At 43.5% G+C, this 19,489-nt stretch overlaps 1 long non-coding RNA gene across 1 annotated transcript; it reads left to right on the top strand.

Annotated features, from left to right (window-relative positions):
- Window positions 1-5,671: 5,671 nt before the first annotated feature.
- LOC144142147 (uncharacterized) lies at window positions 5,672-18,661 on the top strand. The gene is made up of 3 exons (XR_013316861.1): window positions 5,672-5,830; window positions 14,327-14,381; window positions 18,504-18,661. It is a non-coding gene; the product is annotated as an uncharacterized LOC144142147 (long non-coding RNA).
- Window positions 18,662-19,489: the final 828 nt, after the last annotated feature.

Raw genomic sequence — 19,489 nt, forward strand, 5'->3', positions numbered from 1 at the left:
ATGGTTTCGGCCACGCAGGCGAGATAGAGGCTTTGACATACAAACCAAGACATCTTCCCAAGGGGCTCGAATAGCCGGCAGTTGCGGGAAAAGCGAATCGCTCTGACCGGAAGCCAATTTTTAGACAAGCTGCCCCGCGCGGGTTGCGGCGCGTCTCCTGTTGTGGCCTTCGACCCTCTCCGTTATGATAGCGCGGAGGGGGGGCAGCTGGGAATAGCGGTAGAGTTCTTCCACGCGGGTGTGCCGAGGTAAACCAGTAATTACTCTGAGGCTTTCGCGGTGTAATGTCTCCAGTCGGTCATATTGTGACTTCGTAAGGGCAAAGCATGGAGCACCGTAGCACGCCTTGGAAGTCAGGACGGCCTGAGTAAGTGTGCGCAGGACCTGCGTTGTTGCCCCGCCGAAGCGGCCTCCAATTCTCTTGATGATATGAAGCTGCTGCTTCCAAACACATATGATTTGCCGGATCCATTCACTGGCCCCTCCGTCTTCATGGAGTGGTACGCCAAGTATCCGGAGCCACCTGTCGGCAGCACGCTCGATGGGTTGACCATTCAGCGTGAAATGTATTTGTGCCTGCAGATGGTCGAGCCCTCCAATGACGAGGTATTTTGTCTTTTCTGGAGACGGACTCATTCCAGTCGGAGGCAGGCACCTGTCAATGGTATCAAGTCCAAGCTGAATTGTGTCGATGACTTGCTGCGTGTTCAGCGTAGTGCATCGAGGGTCAACCCAGATGGTGATATCATCAGCGTACATAGTGTGCTGCAGGTGTGGAATGTTCCGAAGTTGTTTTGCAATCTTCCGCATCACTAGGTTAAACAGCGTGGGCGAGAGGATGGCTCCTTGCGGTACACCAGTTGTATTGGTGAAGACGCGGGGATGGTTTAGCTCCGTTCTAATTTCAAACGTGCGGCCATTTAAAAAAGCTTTTAACAAAATTAATTACGCGCGTACCCGCACCACAGTCCTCGAGAGCTTCAATAATGGCACTGTGGCGGACGGTGTCGAAAGCCTTTTGGAGGTCGACAGCCACGATCACGGCGGGGATCTTCGTTCGTCGGCGCTTCTTGCCGGTCAAGTTGCGCAGGAGCAGCAGGCTGTCGTAGGTGCACAGACCAGGGCGAAATCCAGTTTGCCCTTCGTCATAGTACGGCTCTGCGCCAGCGTTCTCAAGAATGTAGCTTAACCTGGTGAGAACCATGCGCTCAAGAAGCTTGCAAAGTGTAGAAGTCAAGGAGATGGGCCTCATGTTGTTGATGTTATTCATCTTTTTTCCTGCCTTGGGAATGGGGTAAACTACTGAGTGCTTCCAGTCGACTGGCAGCTCACCGGACATCCACACAGCGTTTAACTCTGATAACAACTGCATTTTGGCGTCTTCATCCAAGTTTTGAAGCATGCGCCATGTAATCCCATCTTTACCGGGCGCGCTCCTCACGTTGATCGCCCCCAGAGCTATTGCCATTTCCTGTGGAGTGAACGGCGCATTTTGGGCCACATCATTCTCTGGTGGTTGCCATTGATACGTAGTCGGTGCCGGGGGAATGCTGGGTTGCGGGAAAAATGTGCGAGCGGCCTCCTACTCAAATTCTGCAGCAGAAAGGCTGGTTGCCAGACAAATATTGCGGCCCGTATGCGCGGCTTTGGCCTTCCCTATCAGGGTACGAAATGTGTGCCATAGCTTGGTTGAGCCGGTCTTTTCACTAAAGGAGGCGCAGTGGTCGAGCCACCGCGATCGCGCTAGTCATTTGGCGTACCGTCGAGCCTCAGCCGCCTTTTTTCGTACCCTGAGAAGATCTTTAAACAGCCTTCCATTGTTCAAGTACTGAATGCATAGTTGTTCCCTCGTATTCCAGAGATTGACGAGGTGTTTGTCCGGTACCGGCATGTCTTCACTAACTTGGATTACGCGTGTGGAGTCCTGAACTGCGCGCTTCAACTTTTGAGTGATGGAAAGATTGCTTTCATATTCAGCCATAGCAGCACGGAAGGCATCCCAATCGACTGTTTGTGTTGTACGCTTGGACTGTCGGAGGCTTCGGGCGTTTAACTGCAGCCATATGGGATAGTGGTCGGAGCTCATGGGATCTGCTCCGCAGCGCCACTCTTTAACGACGCGGTGATCTGCCCATGTGAGATCTACGGTGGTATCGCGCTGTCTCGCGTGAAGTCCGCGCCTCGTAGGGTATTCCAAGTCATTGATGAGTGTAAGGCGGGCGGCTTCAGTAGTCTCCTGAAGTTTGTTGCCACGTGCGTCCGCCGTGCTGTATCCCCAGTCTGGGTGGTGTGCGTTAAAATCTCCAGCCACAAGGAAGCGGTCCTCTGGATACTGTTTTCTCATGTCGAGCATCCACTGGTACCCGACATTGCCCCCTTGGGACCCACGGCGGCAGCAGCTGGGCTCAGGACGCGCGTAATAGGACGCAATTAACATAGTCTTTCTACCAATGTATAAACGTACAGCCACAATCTCTTGGAAGCTGCTGCAGTATTGAGCAGTATCGATTTGCGCGTGGGGAATATCCTGGCGCACAAACACAGCCGCTTGTGCCTCAACCTTGTTTGATTGTTGTTGAGTTCTGGGCACACGATGTTCAATAGTGGGTTGGAAATAGCCTTTGTATCCGGAAATACCAGGTGTATCTCCCCGAGTTTCTTGCAACAGGAGTGCGATGGGTCTACCGACACTACGGAAGAGCTCATTGAGCTCGGCCGCACACTGTCGAAGAGAGCGGCAATTCCACTGTAGTAGGTCCGGAGGTGTGCCCGCTGTGATGCTTTACTGGAGAGCTGCATTTGATGTCTGATTGTTGATCTCTGTGGCATGTTGTGGAACTGGTGTCGTGGTAGGCGTCGCTTGCTGTATTACGCATTGAGGAATGCTTTCTGCTATGAGCTGCGTAATCTGCTGAACTAGATGGTTGAGTTGCTGCTCGTGTAATTGTTGTTGCGCCTTTAGAAGACGGTCCACCCAAGGGGGAGGTTCCCCTACCGTTTTATTATCCGTTGTAACTGTAGTTGCAAGCTGATGTCGTTGCTCTGTAGCCACCCGAATGACAGTAAATAAATAAATAAAAAAGGCAATCTGCGGCATTCTCAGATCGGCAAATTTTTCTTGCCTTAAGAATAGGAAATGACATTTCTGAAGCAGAGCGAAACCTACATTTTGCATGGCGAAGCGCGTTTTGTTGAAATGTTTTAAAAGAAGGTTATTACAGCAATAGCCTCTATGCGTTTAATTAAAAAAAACTGATTCAGCTTCCGTGAACGGTTGTAGATGTGAAATATTTGTATCTTGTAATGGTAAGGTTATATTTTTCGTTTGAATGATTCGTCACTTTACGAAGGCATTGTGTATCAAAAAAGTTGGGTAGAGTTCATACAAAAATGCCATTTCAGGATAGAAAATAAATAAACACTTCATAAAATTCAGAAGGCTTATTTCTCGGCTTCTTGCTCCTTTTGTCTGGAAACTCTAAATTGAGCTAACTACACGCCCAGAGTGAAATTACGGAGCATCATGTGTAGGCCTCTTCCAACATTTCTGAACCACGTTTGGAAATTCTTTAGAGGTTCAGAAGATGGGAATTCTTCGTATTTTAGAAGTTGTCTTCATGTAATTGGCGGAAGTTTCACATGTCCAGTGTTTACACGCAGGAAAGAGTCTAACATATGTTGTGCTTTCTCAAAATACATACCAACCGGGAGAAAACTCGCTGTTTGTTCTAAAAGGTACCGGTTTATCAGCAGCGTTATCATAAATGCTTTAAATGGTTGCCTTCAAATGGAACTCCAAAGCGGCCGAATATAACCATCTTCAGATTTCAATTTGGAACCAAGCAAAAGTTTCGCCGTTTAGAAGACGTCGTCACGTTATTGGCGGTAGTCGTGACATAAAACGTGTTTACACGCAGGAAAAAGTCTAACATAGGTTGCGTTTTCTAAAAATTTGTACCAAAAGAGAGAAAGCTTGCTATTTACTCTAAAAGACACCAGTTATAAGTAGCGTTAGCCTTAAATGTTTCAACTTACACGTCGATGTAACTGCGAGTGAAATGAACTTTGATTTTGATTTTGATTTTTTGATTTTAAAAAGTTGCCCTCAAAGAGAACTCCACAAGGGGCGAATATACCCAGCTTCATATTTGAAGTTGGATCCAGCGCGAAGGAATAAAATTTCAGAAGCAAAGAAATTTTCTGGAATTCCTACTGAAGAGACAGGCTTTTTTGCACTATGCATTTTTGTAGTGCCATACCAATAGCAGTCATAGTGTGCATTTTCATGTTATATCTTTCGCGAATGCATACCACCGCTACCGCGAGATATGCGAACGCACTAACAGGGCCAATTGTGTTTTTTTTCAATTGTTTGCGTACATTCTAAACTGTCCTGGCAAAGAGCCTAAAGTGTAAATTTCGTTGGAAGTTCTGTCGTCTTCATATAAAAAAACAACAGCTTTAAAACACTGTCTACGTAAGTACTCCTTACATTCAAAAATACGCCTTCATCTAGTGCATTCGTGTTTTATTGTGTAGTATGCGACTTCCTAAGCAGAGTTTCAACATGCAACTATTTTGCGCGAAGGATCACGAACATCAGAGCTAACGTTCTCATTTCTTCTCCCTACCTAATTTTCTGTTGACCTGAAAATCATTACAGGGCAATACCCGCTCTACACTCAAACGTCTGTATAACAAAGCCCGTGGGACCGCGATAATTGCTTGCTATACACGTCACCTTGGTATGTGCATTGAGCTGATCTTCTCTGAAGCCGATGATCATATTTAGAGAAACAATCATCATTCTTAAACTGCAGTGGGCGACCAAATGCGTGTGAGACGCATATACACGCATCCTTTACTTGCCTTTCCTCGCAGTATCTTTTCTGTTCCTGTATGAATATTTATCTTCCCATATAAAAATTAAAGCGAACCGCTTTTGAAGGTTGGTTTGAGGAGCTGCTGGCGTGACAGTTGTAAATGAAGTCCTGGTATTTGGTCTCTTGACGTACATAATTTTGTGCTTTCCCCAGCCAAAACTTCCCACTACGCCATTAATTTCTTTCTTCGCCACGCCACGCACTTCACTCTACTGAATACTTGTTCATATGCATGATGTATTTCTGGAACATAATATTGTACTTTTTATATGAGAAAACAGGTGAACGTGCAGCAATCATTAATAAAAACTTCGTTTGAGGTGTTGTTCTTTAAGTTTTTTTGTCATATAACCCAAAGCTGCAAATGTTCGTGATCAATGTCATCATAATAATGCCAGCGCTGTGTTAGCATTATTTTTCTGCTGATTTCTACGAAGGAATATCTGAAAAACAGTGCATATGCTGTTTTGTTATCTCGAAGCCATCCTACACAGCAAGTGAATCTGTCTTCAGAATTTTCTGAGAGACTTGACCTTTAAAGACACCCGGCAGTTCTTCGAACCAGCTCTATTGCTTTGGGATACGAATTTTAATAAACGTTTCAACCGCTTGAAAATGACGTACAGATTTCTGGAATAAACTTTGAAGTGATGGTATCCAAGTCAGAGATTACAAAAGGCTCTTGCACGGGAAGCTGAGTTGGAGCAAAATGAAGTGTGTTGACAACTTTGCAAAGTTATTTATAACAGGGTTGCATACTGCATATCATAATGTTTTTTAGTGGGAATCGGGAGTAACGATAGTGTTGAAGCGCTTTTATAAAGTGATGTCATGTTTACGATTGCCCGCTTACAGTTAGGAATGCGCAGTATGAAGAACATCTTTGCAGGAGTTTGTGTCTTGGCTGCCCTCACCATTTTTAGCACTGCAGAGGCATGCGGAGGGGGGTGAGTGTATCTTATTTGTTTGCCAATACATATCCGCATTTTGTGGACAAGCCTACTTGGAGGCCCAGTGTTTTTATTTCATTATTAGGAGAGGGCTTAAATTTTCGGCGTATCTAAATAAATGGGTAACTGTGGATACGCGATCAAAATGTCGATTTAGAACGTGCCCACGGTGTATCCAGCGTATGAGTGTATGTGTATCCAGCGAAAAAAACTGAAATTTTCAAGCTGTGCTTAGTATATTTTGCCGTAAACGCACTTTTAGCAGACTGTAGATGTTTTTTCGGAAACGAAAATTCCACACAGCACTACATACGACCACATGTGAGGCGTGATGACAGGATGTTGCAACTTCAGTAGCACAATTGAGGAAATGGTTATTTTTAATAAACTATTGTATTCGAAAAAGACAAGCAGAAACATTCCAGTAGTTTTGACGTATTTTCGCGTGTCGTGCTGTCGTCTTGTCTTATTCTTGCCGTTTTGTGAATCGGATGTTCTGTCATGTGTCGTATTCGTAACCTGATTTTGATGTTCCGTCGTGGCAAATTCCTGTCTTCTCGTGGTCCTGATGTTCCATCAGTATTTCCATAAGGTTTGAATATTTCTGCCCGTTGTGATGAGTAGCGTAAATAGCAGTTCTGTTGTGATTACAAGAATGGTTTTCGTTGATAAAATAACTTTGTTGTTACGACAGCACTGTGTGTCATAACGACAGATGGCCCTGTCGTAACAACAGGACTTGTGTCCCCCCGACAAAAATTTTGTCGTACGACAGGATTTCTTCTTAGGTTTTTGCGGTATTCATGTTGTTATTGTAGACTGGGTTATGAAGCTGCGGTAGCAAACTTTATTCGATTTTGATGAAGGTTGGATGTTAATGGCGCAAGGCCAACTGGGGCAGACAGCACCAAAACAATGGTTTTATATCAGAGGTGAAACCATAAACACCTATATAGGTAAAAAAAAACACAAGTAAACTCAGAAAATGACAATGAGCTTGGATGGTGTATAGGGCCAGGAAGTGATCATGCGTTGTATGAAATGAGGTTTAAAATTAACCTTCTAAAATATTCAAAAACACAATTGTTCAAAACTTGGATCGTCAGACAAGAAAAACGCTGGGTGTAGTGGGACGTCTAGCCTGTATAGTTGTGGGAATTGTTTGCCTTGCGTTGTGTGAAGTGCTGTGCATTTAATGAGTATGTGAACTACGGATAGAGCCTCTCCCCATCTGCTGCACTGAGGTCTTGAAGATGCCGTTAGCAGATACGAGTGCGTTGTATTGGTGTGCACTATATGTAGCCGAGCCAAAGCGACTTCCGTGTGTCTGTTGCGTCTGTCAGTGGTGTATGCTCCCAAGCGTGGTTTTATGCCGTGTAAGTTATCTGTCTGTTCACTCCAGTGTGTTTACCATGTTTTACGCAAGTGTTTTCTTATGTGTGGCTTGAGGTCTGTATAAGGTACGGTTCATATGTATACAGTGTTTCTGAGTGCTGTAGCAGCAGCCCTCTCGTCTCCCAACTCTTTCAAAGCGATGCCAGCGTGTCATGAGATCTAGCAGAGGAGGAGCTCATGCTTTTGCGCATACACAGACATATTAGTGTTGAATACAAAATTGCCTGTGTGGTTTTGGGGGGCTGGTGCGATGATAGTGCGCGAACAACGCTCAAAGAATCTGTATAGATGATGGAATTGGAAATTTCATTTTCAAGAATGTGTCGTACAATCAGTAAAATTCAATGCGTTTCTGCTGACAAAATTGTTGAGCGCAAGCTTATGGTTCTGGTCGAAATAAAATTCAGACAAAGAGCAGCCCAGGACAGCATATTGGAGGTTTCAGTAGCGTCACTGTAAAATTCTGCATATTGGTATTTAAACTGCAAAGACAGAAAGTGCTGCAGTATTGCAGCTGGCGGTACCCGATTTTTGTCAAGTTTTACAAAAGAAAGGTCACAGGACACATGACGAACTTTTCAAGGCGGTAAAATGTCTGAAAGGATAATCTCTACACATCTGAAAACGAAGTTCTGATAACCGAGGCTCGCTCTCTCACTCTATGCGAGAAGGACAGCGGAATAGATGGGCGATTTACGAAGAGCAGAGATGTGGATGTATTGATCTACACAGGATAAAAAGAATGGTTGTTCAGCGACGAAATGTTAAAATAATAAAGGAAGTCCATGCACGTGAGATGGTTTTCAAAGGACCACTTGTTACACTCGACATACAAACTTTGGACCGGACTAGTGCGAAAAGCACCCGACGCAAGCCGTAGCTTTAATTGTAACACTGGGTCAAGCATTCGCAATGCCGTTTTAGTCGCCGACCCATACACCACACTGCCATAGTCGAAGCAAGACCCAACCAGAGCAGTATACAAGCGCTGCAGGAGTTCTTTGTCAGCCCCATACTATTGGTGGGAGAGAACCTTAAGAATAGTTTTTGTATTCAGTCATTTATGCTTAAGCTCCTTGATGTGTGGAAGGAATGTGAGTTTGTTGCCAAACACAACTCCTAGAAATTTGTGCTCCTTGTTCACAGGAAGCGGCATGCCGTTAAGAGTAATGAATTGGTCCGGATAGACCCTACGCTTCCCGGAAAACACAACGCAAGAGCTTTTTCGAGAATTCAGCCTAAAATCTCTTTTGTCTGCCCAGCCGGCAAGTTTTTTGATGCCAAACTTGACTTGACGCTTAAAGATTGACCTATTACACAACCTAAAAGATATCTGGGCGTCATTTAAATACATTGAATAAGAAATTCTGGGTGGCGATACCTTCGCACGAGAGTTCATCTTTACTATGCACAGAGTGAAGCTTAGACCTCCACCTTGCGGCACGCCATTTTCTTGCACGTGTACGATTGAGAGGGCACTACCGACTCTGACGCGAAAGGTTCTCTTGAACTAGTAACCATTAAGGGCATTTAACATGTTACCCAAGACACCGAACGACTTGAGGTCACTAAATATGGTGTAACGCAATGCGGTTTCATAGGCCTTCTTTGTATCAAAAAACACTGTAAGATTCAACAGTTTGTGAACGAAGGCATTCTTTATATATGATTCCAGCGCAACCAGTTGATCGTTGGTGGATCTATCTCGCCCTGAAGCCAGCCTGAAAGCTGTCCAAAAGACCATTACGCTCTAACAAGTACATGGGTCTCCTGTTGATGATCTCGAGAAGCTTGCATAGGCAGCTGGTCAGGGCAATGGGTCAATAGCTAGCGGGAGATAGGAAGGGTCCTTCTCTTCCTTCAGGAAAGCCACTACAATGGCCTCCCTCCAAGACTTTGTAAGCTGCCCCGAAAGCCACATTTTGTTGTTTAGGTGTAGCAGTGTCTCAAGATTGTCTGGGTGTAGGTGTCGCATTATGGTATATGTAATCTTATCTGCACATGAAGCCGAATGTTTGCATGTGCTCCGGGTAGCCCTTAACTCTTAGAGCGTGAATTCCGAGTTTTAAAAGCTTTTGATTTGTCTTTGTTATGCAAGGGATTTTTCTCTGCAGATGTTTTGTGTTGCATGAAAGTGGTAGTGTAAGGTGAGGAGCTGGACACGTGTTGGAAGTGTTGTGCGAGTGTGGCAGTCTGAACTTCGAGTGGGTCTCCTGTTGTGCTTACCAGAGGCAGGCTGTGTCTTTTTTGTCCTTTTATTCTGTGCATTCTTCTCCATACTTTTCGTGTGTCTGTGTAGGAGTTTATTGATGTTCTAAAGGAACCCCAAAAATCTCGTTTCGCCTGACGGTACACACGTTTTCCGAACGCCTTGGGCCGTTTTAACAAATTAAGGTTATCCGACGTGGGATACCGACGAAGGATATCCTACGCCTTGTTCTGGGCCTCTCCCAACGCCTACAGTCCTCAAGTCCTCATTCCACCGTAACCTCCTCTCGTTGCGCGAGGCACCAGAGGCCAGGGGAAATAATTTTTCGGCTGGGTCGAGGATATGCACCGTGAGGAGTTCGGTTGCTTCTTCAACGTGTAGTTGTACTATGCATGTGTGGTGTAGTTTGGATGTATCGGTAATGTATTCTAGTTACCTCTTGCTTCATTGAACCTGTTTTCTGAAGATGGACAGCGTGGGCCTTTACCTATGTATATTAGTGAGGTGGGGAAATTGTCACTACCATATGAGTCCGTGCCCACACCCCACTCAAGAAATGGAAAGAGAATTGCAGAACCAATTGCCTAGTCAAGGTTCTAGTATGTATTGTGCCCAAAGTTATGGCATGTAGGCTGTTTCTTATTGAAAAGGCGTGCTCCAGAGGATGTTAAAAACTTCTCTATCAGGCGACCTCGGGCATCCGTGCGAGAAGATCTACCAAGATAATTGTATGCATTAAAGTCGCTAGACACGATGTATGGTTCGGGCAGCTTCGGTCAACCAGCACCTCGAAGTCAGAGTTCGAAACCGTAAAATAAGGAGGAATGTATTTCTAGCATACCATTATCAACCTGGTAAATAATAATGTTCGAATTGCTACAGCCTCAAGGACAGTGTTCAAAGTGACAGGGTGGCATGTTAAGAAATTCCGGGCGAATATGGCCACACCCCAAGAAGAATGTATGCAGACATCCCTGTGCTTCCTGTATCCCAGGTAACTATTGAAGACATTTCTGTGTTTGGAATTCAAATGCGTTTCCTGAACACACACTACACTTGGCTGGTAGCTTACTTTAAATTATTTGATAGTGCTTGCCGAGGCCTCAAAACGAATACCTTTTCTACTACATATTTCTCTCTTGTGGTTGGAGTCAGCACTAACCATCTGCCTGAGGAAGGTATACTCTTTTACTTTTTCGAGAGTTTTGTTTACTAAACCTAATAGGACGTGTTTGGCTTGCATATTCCTCCTTGTTTTAGATTTATTCGCATATATATTCAGCCTCACGAATGGGATTTCTGATTGTAGTTCTTCAAGCATTTTTTTTCGTGTATTCTGCAGTCTCAATCGGCAGGACTATGTCGTCCGCAAAGCTCACGTAGCTGAAATATTCACCGCTTAACCTTACTCCCATGTTTCAGCAAGATTTCTAAATACCTCCTCCAAACATGCTGTAAATACTTTTGGCGACACGGTATCTTCCTGTCTTAATCTCTTTCGAATCGACGTTATCGCTTTGCTTGTGGATTGTTATCCTGCCCGTGAATTCCTTATATATCTCTTTTAGATATACTATGTGGATTTCCTCAAATAATCGGTATTTGAGGGCTTCCAGCACCGCTTCGGTGAGTACAGAATCAAACGTTTTCTCAATATATAAATGCCACCACCTAAAGAGGTTTACTGTCTTCTGCGGAATTTTTTGTCACTTGAATGACGACGGGGATGTGATACATGGTTGAGTACTCTTTCCGAAACCTAGCCGGCTAACTGTGTTGTTGGGAATTCCGGCTGTTGCCTAGATAGATAGGTATAACTTTGGTAAACAGCTTGCAAACCACTCATGATAGCCAGAGGAACCTGTTTTCTTGAGGTCCTTGGGATCTCTCTTCTAATAAATACGAATAATGGTGCCTGTTTTTCCCTGCTCTGGGCACTTTTTGGTCTTCAAGCATTCGGAAAATAGTACAAGAAGTTTGTTCAGTACAATATCTCCTGCCTCCTTCAAAATACTTATGGTTATGCCATTGCAACCTGCAGGGTTTCCTATTTTGATGCCCTTGAGAGCCTTTCTAACATCCTCTTTAGTTACTTGTAGGATAGCGCGAGTTCAGCTTCTCTTCCCAGAAGTTTCCCCTAGTCTAACTTCGCTTTCGTACAGCCTGGCGTAAAACCATTAGGCTACCTTTATACATTGTTTCCCAGCTATCATAGACCAAGATATTAAAAATGTGCAATGATTCTACTTGAAAGAAACCGAGTTCATAGAGTTTCCAGTACAGCAAAATATCGGCCGGTATTGTTTTTGTTAACATTTTATTATTCAATTGTAATGTGCTCTCTATCTCGAGAAGTACTGCCACAGTCAATTAACTGTCAATAAGGCGCTGGTAGGTACCCAGGAGACGCATGTAACTACGGTGTTATCAGCGACGAAGCTTGCCCATTCATTTGTTCCGCTTGATAAAGAAATTCCGCGAAATACCAGAAAAAGTTCCCCATCTCCACCAAGTGAATTAAGACGAGTCGGTGAAGCACTCGGTATCTTTTTACCACAAAGCACCGTGGCATGCCCACTCGCGCATGTAAATGAGTGGCAACGCGTGTGTACGGTATATTCAATTCTAATCCAATTGAATCGATTTCAATCCAATACAACCCAAATCTAATCCAATCCATTTCAATCTAATTCAATCCAACCCAAATCCAGATCAATCCACTTATATCTAATCCAATGTAACCCAATGCTCCTCGCGCATGCGGAACACTGTGTACACGGACGCCCAGGCCCGGACAGGGAGAAGTACTAAGGTGCTTCGCCCCTAAAATACCTAATTACGACGCTCGATTCCGCCTCATAAAGCAGCGCCCCGAAATAAACTTATTGAAAGCGACTGCCTTGCTTACCACATGCCCGAAGAGACAGCGCATTAACTTGATAATGCAATGCAAGGAAGGCACCACGGAACTGAAAAAAGATTGCCTGGGCGCGTGTGGCAGATAAGAAACGAACTCGGTCGCAATTTCTTCTTTTCCTCTCTTGTCTTTGTTCCATTGCCTCTAACTCAGAAGCAACCTGTTCCAGGGCACTACTTTATAGTGCAGTCCGGAGCGCCGTCACGTGGTATTTTTACAATTTCGCGGGATTTCTTTACTAGCCAGAATAAACGAGAACGCAATTAGTTTGTCGCTTGAAATACCGCAGTTAAATGCCCCTTGTTAGTAGCTACAAGTGCCCCATTGACACTTTAATGATCAGGACAGTACTTCTTCAGTTAGGTAATTGATCATAATTAATCAATGCGTAACACCTGACATGCAACATCTCTAGCGGAATCTGCCCAGTTTGCGTTGGTCAAATTTGTATGTCTTCTTGGGTCCACAGAATGAAAGCTAGTTGATAAAGTTTATTTTTAACAAATCCAATATACTCTATGCAATAACTCGATGATAATATGGGAGCGGTTGGTCAGTGACGGCATATTAAACGCGGATTCTTGCGAGTGCCCCACAACGTTGTTGGTTTTGGTAAAGACAGAGCGTTTCTGTTCAAAATCGCTTGTCCCTGAGGTAGGCAGGAAGGCAGATCTGGAATATGGGTCAATTTGGCTTGTGTATTTAGGAGTTTGGCTATACTGCTACTGGCAGAAAGCGCACGCTGAAACTGAATTTCAACAACACAGAATTTTCTTGAATACTAGTGAAAATGGAGGTCTGATATTTGTATTCCGACGCCAGAGATAATCCCTAAACAACGTGTAGCTTTTATGAAACATTTGACTGTGGCGCATACGCAGCTGAAACTGGCTGCCGTCGCCTTCAGCTGGCAATGCTGTCATCAAGAAGCATGCGCGAAGACTGGTATGACTTACACCGGATCCCACTAATGAGGCCAAACGGAAGTAGAGCGTTGCCGCAGACAATTTCAGACGAACCGGGAGCCCATGAAGAAACCAATAGGCTGACAAGGACATCTCTGTACGTCGTTCTCCGCAGTTGGCCGGCCCAATGCAGTCATCGTAAGCTGCCTCTTGATACAAAGACTCCCGTCGAGGCGCCCAAACGTCGTATGAGAAATTGACCACCTAACCGTGCACAGTTCTATGTAGAGGTAAACGCACAAGGCATTCCTGGCCTGCACTATTATGGAGTTGCGGCCACAGTACCGCTTTCACATTCGCGTCTACAAAAACACGTCTCGAAGCAAACATAGACACCATGGGTTCAGTCAATGTCTACAATGTGGGAGCTCGGTCCTACGAGGGTGGCACTATGAAGATTCCTACCTCGCTCTCTATTCCATCGGTGCAGGTATATGTATCAAGGTTCCCAGCACAGACACAAGCCCACTGCATGCTAACAAAAGTTCTGAACATGTTATGAAAGACCTCCAGAAATATTATAATCTGGTAGGCGGCTGAGGTGTTTCAGGGCGGCTCTAAGGAGGACGGAGGGCCTCGGTACAGTCTGAAAATTTCCACGCATTGATAGCTGAAATTGTGCTAACGTTCGTAGCGCCAAGCCGCAGGCGTATGCCTCGATCAGCGGCGTCGAGCTCGAGGTTAATGCTGTGCGGAATTCTTCTATTATAAAACGTTGTTAAGCGCTGATGGCGGTTGTCAGTGGTTACCGCCGCAGAGGCCACAGAAGCATAGCGCGGAAAATTCTGCCGTAAACCCTGCCAGATGTTTTGGGGGAGGGTTTGCGGCAAATGTTAAATAAAAAATAATACAGAGGTAGCACAAATTGTCTGTGCTTGGCTTATCATCTTTGCAATAACAACAATACTAAATGCGGCACCCGCAAGATCCACAGTAGTTGTTGCTTTAAAATACGACTGAGCGTAAGTAAAATGGTGTATTCAGCCTTGGTGCAACTTTTGTTCTAGGGGTGCAAAAACGACAACTCGACTTCCAGGCATTCTTTGCCCTCAAGAAGCAACGGTAAGAACTAAGACTTCTACTGTGTTCCTTACATTCTATTGAAGAGAGTGGAAAGAAAACTTGCCGCAAACATTTAATTAGCGGTTTCCAGTTCTGGCTATAGGTGAAATATTTGGAATACTGTTAAACCTGTATATTACGCCTCTCCACGTATCCCTTTTTCCGCAACTTTTCTAGTGAGTGTGGACTTAAGCTTGAGTGGGCCGTCACGGTTATGCAAAAACATGTTATCCAGTATTCTGGTTTCACCCCTACGGTCTTGACGTTTTTGTCATTCCCTGTTTGATAGGTCTATTATTCACAAGAAAAGAAACGTCCGCTTCCGTGCTCTCAAGCCACAATTATTGTTTACCCAAGGTGCGAGCCTTCGTAATTTCCCGCTGTGTTGTTAGAGGTACACTGAACTGACATGTTAAAATGCTGGTATCACTTGCAAGTAATGGTATTTTGGAGTACCCATGCCATGTTTGGACCACTCTGGGTACGTGTAAGTGGTTGTATTTAGCAGAAAAGTTAATTCAACAGGGCTGTCTGTCTGTCTGCATGCTGTATGCAGTTTTTCTATGAGGTTTGTGTGACACACACACGACAAGGCTTGGCTTGACTGCGCTAGTGCCTGTCTCGCCGAATCGCCGACCGAGTCAGTTAGGCCCGCCGCTGGTGTGTCGTTGCAATTTGTTCGCTAGTTTGTAGACTGTATCAGCCTGTAAAGTACGGGAAGTCAATGTAGCTCCGACAAGTGCACATGGGATGCTTCACTGACTTCTAGACACTTATAAACAGCCTGCGTTCTGACAGTGCTGCAAAGCTATTCCTACAGTGCTATTGCTGCAACATATTTTCTACACGAAATTGGCAAATTTCAAAGCAAATTTTCTTTATGTGCTCATTGTGATTAAACTATGGCTGATGTCATTTTAGAATGTCCCAGTCATGAAGCTGCGTGGCAGCGTTTTAAAAGTGCGCTAATATCTTTAGAGAATAGGCCGTTTAACCTTGCCAAAGTTTTCGGCCCATGGTCAACACCTAATCAACGACGGCGTCCGTTTCTGGCCCCTAAACTCTTTGTAGACTCTCAAATTTTAGGATTTCGTTAGTTTTGAAACAAATCTCTGGATAACGCAAGAAGTTCAGCTGTTCAAATTTGCCGCTATTCTTGACAAGTCGGGCGAAGTAGATGCTATTTTTGCCATTGCCATTTGCTTTGCCATTAACGCCCCTTATAGACTACAGACACTACTAGGTACCATTACTTTTTCTGTATGTCGTTGTTCAGTTTGTTTCCCTCCTCCACCTGCATTCTATATTGTCTCTTATCTTGAGCTTGCTTCGAACATTGAATCGTTCCTTTCTCTTATCATTCGAACCCGTTCCTGTCTCCTACCTTTTGAACTGACATTTATTGAGAAAATCCTATTTGCCGTCCAGGATTAGGCACTCACGTGTCTTACCTTTTTGATCTAATGTTAAGCCATAACGTGCACCAAATCGGAAAGCAACCAGCACGTATTTCTGGGTCAAGTAACTCGATGCTTGACCTAGTTTTCCTGAGCCGTATCATTGAAAATGTTACTACGAATATTGAAAGTGGCATTTCTTACCATTTAATTGTGGAATTGTCCTGTGCTAAAAAAAAATACACTCCCCCAGGCTTCGGGCCAAATCTGTATTTGTCAAAAGTTTTCGATGGCGCAGAATAAAGGTTTGTTATAGAATCTCTATCTTTCCCTCGGCAGGTTTTGTGGTTCTCATGCCGTCGAATTATGGTACCAATTCAAACACATTTGCTTATACTGCCTCGACAATATCATCCCAAACAAAATAAGGCATATATGCAAAACAACTCTATGGATAACGCAAGAAGTTTCGCTATTCAGTTTTGCCGCTATTCTTGACAAGTCGGGCGAAGTAGATGCTATTTTTTTCAAAGATTTTGAAGGTGTTTCTTATGTTAACCTAATCAATAAATGACAATCAACTGCTCTTCCTGCATTTATAATAACTGGATATCTTCGCACCTGAGTAATCGCAAGCTATTCGTTCGCATTAATAATTGCTGTTCACAATCTCTCCCCCTTTCATCTGGCGTTCCTCAAGGAAGTGTCTTAGGTCCTTTGTTGTTTTCATATATGCTAACAATATTGCGGATGTAAATACTTGCCTTGTTAAAATAAGGCTGTTTGCAGGTGATTGTGTAATAATAATGATATAACATGCCGCGAAGACCAATCAGTACTGAATTCTAATCTTTGCTACATATACGACTGGTTTACTAAGTGGAATATGAACCTAAATGCCGACAAAAAGACAAATCAGTTTTCATAAAAATAACCAGTAAGAATTTTTTTATCTTTTTCTTACAACTTTCAGGACAACCTTTGAACGACGTTACTGAATATAAGTACCTGGATCTTACCATAACAAACACTTTCAGTTGGAACAAACTCATCTCAAGCATTTGTGCATCACCTTTTCATCAATTGAGTCTTTAGGGACATAAGCACAAACATGGTCCTGCAAGTGTTAGGAAGCTAGCCTATACATCTATTGTAATACCTAAATTGGAGTATGCATGCATTATCTGGGATCTTTACTCAAATACTAACATTCATCCACTAGAGATGATTCAGCGTAAATCTGTTAGGTTCATTTACTCGAAATACTGTTCTAACAATTGACCAACCAAACTCAAGAGAGACAATAACATGCCAACTGTTGAATTCTTACGAAAAATTCAAAGTATAATTTTTTCCCTTCTCAAGAATAATAAAATGCCAATGAGACCAGAGCAATACATCCAACCACTCACCCCTCGCAGAACATGAACCCGGCACGCCGACTCCTTAACACCCTTCAATGCTGAAACTAACATTTTCAAATTCTCCTTTTCCCGCGCACTGTAACTGAATGGAAGCAATTTCCTGCATTATTTTGAAATAGCACTGACTCAATTGACCATATTGCATTTTGACCTGTATTGTTATGGGTTTAATTTCTTTCTTATACGTTGTTTGATTGATGTCCCTGATCTTCGCGCTTTTTATGTTATTTCAACTTCTGTCGTTCATTATACAGCATTTGTAGTTATGTCCCTCCAGCTTGGGCCTTTATCTGGGCCTGCAGTATTGTGTAAATCAATAATTAAATAATTAACCGAGAAAAATACAGAGTTCACTGAAACGTACATGCAGTGTGGTCGCCCTGCCAGCGTGACAAGGACGCTGTGGATTTACTGTGTAAAATCAGTGGGGCATTGCTGACCGCAGAGCAAACAACAATTTTGTTCTAGGTGCGGTTTTGTGTCAACGCGTAACGGATAGCCTAGCGGAATGCTTGTTACGAGCGGATTCGGAGCGCACCATGCGCAGAACCAAATAAGTAGTGAAATCTGTTCGCGAGAAAGGCACATCAGGAGGTCGTAGAGCATCCGGCTGCGGGACTTTCCCTAGTACCTGTGTTTTTGCCAGTGTGGTTGCCCTGTCCCTCAAATACGCGTCCTAGTATTAGCCACAAGGCACACGGATGTTACCTGCAGCTTGAACTTGAGTTCTATAGTTTACGAAATCATTGTTAAAATTTCTAAATGCGGATGGTCAACACAAAAATTTGAATTACTTTTCCGCTCAACCCGCCACCGCAGCAACAACAAAATGCACCAGACGGCCCGATTTTTTGTTTTTTTATATATTGAAGCACATAATAAATATTCTACCCCAAATTAATTCCTGCGGTATATTCATTGATACTATCCATGCGCGGTCCTTTTAAGAAAACCGTAGAATTTTAGTATTTTGTGACTTTAGCAAACAAAAAGATTATCCAAAAAGGTACCTAAGTTTGCTAAATAATGAAACTCCTCACACTTGTGGAGTTGTTTTTTCTGCATGGAGGGGGAGTTACGAGAAATACGGTAGTTTGCTTCACAAGAAAAGTAAAGACTGTTGCTCAGTGTTACTTGTGTATGATATTTAAAAGCTAATAATATATATAAACATAAAGCGTCTTTATTTTCTGTGCCTTTTATAACAAAACATCAAGTGCGAGTGATATTTATTGAGAAATTCCTAGTTTATCGTTAAAGATTCGCTTGTCCTTCAACTTGAACCTACATATCTTTTACAGTGTGATGAAAGTTCAAACTACTGGTGTCCAACGAGATGTATGTGCAATAACCACACGCACGCATGCGAAAGAAGCCGCTAAGAAGAACCGCAGACTCATAAGAATGGAATTAATCGTCAGCATGGCATTGATAATCTCTCACGCCCGACTTTGCTATACTGGAATGATATCTTTAAATGTTTTCTCTTCGTTTTTCCTTCCATTCTGCACGCCTCGAAAAAAGAAGCTCCGTTGATTTTTTCCTGTTTTGTTTAGCAGAGAACTGCTTCCAAGAAAAATTATTCTAGGAAAACGGTGCCGAATTGTTTTTTTTTTCTGAACAAATACCAAACCCTAAAAATTCTGCGGGAATGATAAAATTTAGGGAAATGAGCAAGTAAAAGCTAAGGTGGGCAACAATAAAATCACCGTGACCGGATATAAAAGATTACTCCTTTATATAGCTCCTTTCTTAAAACAGAACTGATCGACAATGACAATGGCCACGGGGTTGAAGGCTTGAGTGAGCTGGTAATAAAAGGAAACGCTTTGCCGTGAGGTGTATCGAAATGATATAACAACCAATCACCTGAAACGACCGTTCATTGAGTAAACTTCAAGTATCCTGCTAGAGCGTGTTTATACACAAAAATATACGCCTAAACATAATCAACCCACAATGATCTTGCATCTGCCAGTATGAACGCTAAAGTAGCATGAATGAAAGTGCCAACAGTCAAGTGTAAATCCTCATAGAGAGACCATCAGAAAGAAAACTGAACAAAAACCCTACAATATTTCGTTTGTCGCTGCACCAGACCTAACCCTGTCTTCTCCAAATCCCTCTTTATTATCTCACGTGCTACGTCGGCTGCCTCTTTTATCACGCGCACCCGGATTCTAGCTAGACACCCCGCTGAGAAAGACTATATGAAGTATAAGCTACTTTATTTAACGTTATGTTTAGAGTAAATGGGTGCAGGAGGCACAAAGGGCCACCCCTACGT

Source organism: Haemaphysalis longicornis, unplaced genomic scaffold (assembly GCF_048455015.1).
Source record: "Haemaphysalis longicornis isolate Haplotype H1 unplaced genomic scaffold, Haemaphysalis longicornis Haplotype H1 scaffold_6, whole genome shotgun sequence".
Taxonomy (NCBI): Eukaryota; Metazoa; Arthropoda; class Arachnida; order Ixodida; family Ixodidae; genus Haemaphysalis; species Haemaphysalis longicornis.